General features: G+C 36.3%; 1 pseudogene; it reads right to left on the bottom strand.

The window, feature by feature from the left end:
• Window positions 1–224: 224 nt before the first annotated feature.
• On the bottom strand, window positions 225–4,080 carry LOC122065904 (annotated as a pseudogene).
• Window positions 4,081–4,702: the final 622 nt, after the last annotated feature.

Raw genomic sequence — 4,702 nt, 5'->3', positions numbered from 1 at the left:
GTGGACACAAGAGGGCAAGGAGCTCTTTTTTGAAGGGAGAGAAGAGTGGATGACACATATTGGGAACCTTGAAAGCGTGTGTAATGCCCCCCCAAACCGCCCTAGGGGTAAGAGTTGTCAAGAATCTCTAAGACCGTTCAGTTTTAGATGTATCAACCGAAATTGAACCAAAATACTAAAATATCAATAAACCTCAATGTACTCATCATGAAATACAACGGAAGTCTTAATTAGAGTCTAATCATTATCTAAGTAAATAAACTCAAATAATCCAAAGTCTAGAAGTGTTTGTGACACCACAAATAAAAGTAAAATTAAGATAAGCTTTATTACATCCATCTACTTAAACCTTAAAACAATCCCAGTGATAGAAATCTAAATCCAAGGTAAATAAATTTGTTCTAATAAGTACATAACTAATATCCAAAAAAGCATCAATTATGCCCAAACTGGGCATCAGCTCCTCTAGTATCCCCAGTGCACTCATCACAATAGAAAGGTTCTTGATTCTCTACATCTAGACAAAAAAAAAAAAAAAAAAGCGTAAGCTTGGGAAAGCTTAATGAGTGAAAAGAATAGAACATACAATATCGGTAAACAGATGCTTTCAGAAACAGTGATATATCAACACATAAATTGAGTAAATCTAAAAAATATAGCAAACTCCATTACATATGCCATGACCTCAATTATTTCACAAAATCGATTTCTATTTAACAATTCTAATAGGATTCAAAGAGTGGCATTGCTAATTATAGTTAAAATCATACATCACAAACACTGCAATGAGATTCAGGCTCTTGGCTCTTAGATCAGGCAACGGGCTCCTATGGAGGGAAAACCATGTTCTTTAACGGCACACTCTTGCCTCGCCCTCCAGTCTACGTACCCAACCACAATGAAAAAGTGAGCGGAAAGCTCTTGGCTCACGGAACCGAACAATGTCCTTAACGTCACGCTCTTGCCTCACTCCTGGGCTCAACAGTTCCATCCAACACATGACCCCCTGTTGGAAGGGTTGTAGTCCCATAATGTTCCATTTCATTTATAGTTTATAAAATAACATGCATAGTATTTCAAATCAAATTTCAGAATAGTACGTGAAAACTAACAATATCGGTTCAGTATATAATGTCTAATACAAAATAAAATTAAGAAAAACAGCTTATATGAAAAGTAGTACTAGAGTTTTGTGGGTTTCACTCACCTGGTAAGATCAATTCCAAATAACAATTTATTGTTGTCCAATTACCTCCAATATAACTCTTCCCTATATACAAAATAAAGTCAACCTCAGTACCCTTCCTCTCATGATCTATTTGGTTTAATACATTCTTATCCCTTTAAACTGTACTACCCTATTGTGTGAAAATTTTTGGAATTCTATTCTTGCAGCACCAAAATCCTATTAAGGGAATATGTTAGACTTGATCTCAACTATGGAAATAAGAAATTTAAAGTTTAGATTCAGCTGGAAAATTGTTACTCACTTGAATCAGTTAACATCTCAAACTTAACAAACCGTCGTCGATTTATAGAACTATACTTTTGTACCAATTCTATATCCTCTTCTTCAACAAAGATTTAGAACTTATATAATATAATACCATCCCAAAAATTACAGAATTATAATCATGGGAACAGAAATTTAAGTATATATTATAGCCAACTGAGACCTATATAAGTTTCATAAAAATCAAACTCTGAACTGTAGAATTGATTTACTCTTCCCTTAGCAAAAACCCTATTTAGATTTCATATTTTCAAATCGTTCCCAGGAAAATATGAAGCTTAATACATATATATAGCATTGAATGCACTAACCTAACCTTTCTTACTTCAGACTTGAGTAAGCTTGCTGAAGTTCTTTTCAAATCTTCATGGAGCAAGGTTGCAGTAACAATGGCAGCCAAGTGTTCCTCTTTCTCTCTTTAATCTGGCAGCAATTATGTGCACTCCATTGTAAACTAGAAGAAAGAATGAAGTAGTGCAGCCCTCTTCTTCTCTAGAAACAGCCCCCTTCTCTGAAACAATAGAAAAGAAAACGGCCCTCCTCTTCTCTAGAAACAATGGAAAAGAAAACAGCCCTTCCTTGGTAGGTTTCTAAAATCAACCTCCCCACCCTCTCATTCTCATCCACGATTTCCCTTAATTCCCCCCCCCCTTTTTCTATAATTATTTTCTTTTTTAGACATCAAGTCTTAACCACTAGACTAGCTAGCTAGATGTTATAAGGTCCACAAATATGAATACATATTTTATAATAGACAATAGACCAATCAACCATATACTACCACCCAACCAATCCACATAATCAAGTATATTACCTTTCGTGCAAATGATTGCAGCCAAAAATTAATTCCTCAGCTAGTCACAGGTAACAAACTTGGGATAAAGTGCAAAAGTCCAAATTAACCCTGTCTTTCAAGTTGGGATATTACAGCATGCCCAGACTTTCCCTATTTTTGTAAATCTTCCTCTTGCTCTTTTTTTTTTTTTTTTTTTTGTGAATGATAATATATTAAAATAGAGAAGAAGGAAAAAAAAAAAACCGCAAGCCACCCAAGCAAACCAATGGAAGAAGCCCCAACTTAAGCAACTAAAAACAAACAGCACCAAAGGGGGATACATCAAAAACCTGGGGGAGGGGGACACAACAATCTCTAAAAGGGGGATACAACAAAACAAGAAAGGAGGAAAAAACAAAATACAAAGATTGGGGGGGAGCAATGAGAGGAAGATCCCAAGAGAGAGAAAGATGCAATTCCTGCCTGAGAATGGGCACACTACACAATTTTGACGGATTTTTTTCTGAATCTATTTGCTCCTATCTTGAATTTTGAAAAATTGTATCTCTAACCGCATGCGATTTGTTTCGAACATCCTTCATAGTTATCCGTTCTCTCAGTGATGGGGCAGAACATGAGAGGCCAATTTGAATTAGTGGAACCAAGTTTTCTTTCATTTTTTCTCTAGAATTAATGTCACTTCTACTCCCTTCATGACTTATCCGTGATTCATCTTTGTCATTTTTTATCTCCTCTTCTTCCAAAAATAATAGAGGATCTGCAATCTCCATTACTTGTTCAGGCCATGTTGCTGCAGCATATTCATGGAGACTTCGACCATCTTTAAACATGTCATCAGTGGGACTTTTTCCTATAAACATCTCCAGTAATAGGATCCCATAGCTGAATGCATCACCAAGTATGGACACTTGGACACCCATACCGTACTCTACAATTTATCAATCTACTTCATTAGGATATACTATCTAGGGAATATTATACACAAACTGAAAGGAACCAACAGATGGAAGTTTAAAAGATCAATTAGAAACTTAAGAAAGCACTATATATAATTGTGGATGAAACCCATACCTGGGGGAACATACCCAATAGATCCTTTTATCCCAGTTGATATGCTTTGATTGTTGGATCTTTTAGAAAGAAATTTAGCAAGTACAAAGTCACCAACATGGGCCATCATATCTTTGTCAAGAAGCACATTGCTTGGCTTTAGATCACAATGAATGATAGGTGTTTACAATCAAAATGAAGATATTCCAAGGCAGCAGCTACATCGATGGCTATGTTTAATCTTTGAATCAGGTTTAGACCCTTCATCTGACCAATTCTTAGATGCAACCATTCGTCTAGGCTCTGATTGGTCATGAACTCATAAACTAAAGCATTGAATTCATTCCTTTCAAAATCAATACTTGAGCAAGCTGTCAATATCTTGACAAGATTACGATGCCGAATGTTTTTCAAGGTCTTACATTCAGCAGCAATGCTTTTAGAAGATCCTCGTTGCTGAATGTTGAATACCTTCACGGCAACTACTGCTTCACTCTCTTGTAGGACTGCTTTATACACAGAACCAAAGCTTCCAATACCAATCAAATTATCCTTTGAGAATCCATTAGTTGATTGAAATAGATCCAAGTAAGAGAGGCGTAATTGCCAATCATTATAAGAAAATGCAACAAGAGCTGTCTTCCTTGGGGTCTCATCAAAAGGAAGACACCAATGAAACATGGAATGACAACAACAATTATCAAAATCACAACAAAAATTATGATTTTTATACTTGATGCAGATGCCTGCCCTCCTTTATGAGGATTTTCTTTGGAGCATCTACGTAATTGTAGCTTTGGTATACCGCCACAGAGTCCCTTGTTTCCAATGACTGAAATTGCACTTGCATTTGCAAAGAGCCCCTGTTTTGGTACTTCACCCTCGAAATCATTGAAAGAGAGATTTAAGTCTCTCCAAGGAAGAAAAATTCCCAAGATACTATGGAATCTCCCCAGATAGCTTCACCCTCGAAATCATTGAAAGAGAGATTTGAGTCTCTCCAAGGAAGAAAAATTCCCAAGATACTATGGAATCTCCCCAGATAGCTTATTGCGTGAAAGATCCACTTCTTGTAGTGCTCTTAAAGCCTCTAAGGAGAGAGAAAATGATCCTTGGAAGGAATTACCAGCCATGTATAGGCGTTCCAAGCTAATGAAACTGCCAAGTGTGTTTGGTATTTCACCTGAAAATTTGTTCTCAAAGACTACCAACTCTGCAAGATTTTTCAAGTTACCCACTTCTACTGGTAATGAACCAGTCAAAGAGTTATGTGCCACTGAAAATGAAATAGAAAGGGAATGAATACCTATAACTTCTTTTGGTATGGTACCATTTAGGTTGTT

Source organism: Macadamia integrifolia, unplaced genomic scaffold, assembly GCF_013358625.1.
Source record: "Macadamia integrifolia cultivar HAES 741 unplaced genomic scaffold, SCU_Mint_v3 scaffold215, whole genome shotgun sequence".
NCBI classification, from domain to species: domain Eukaryota; kingdom Viridiplantae; phylum Streptophyta; class Magnoliopsida; order Proteales; family Proteaceae; genus Macadamia; species Macadamia integrifolia.
This window is presented reverse-complemented; position numbering and strand designations above follow the sequence as displayed.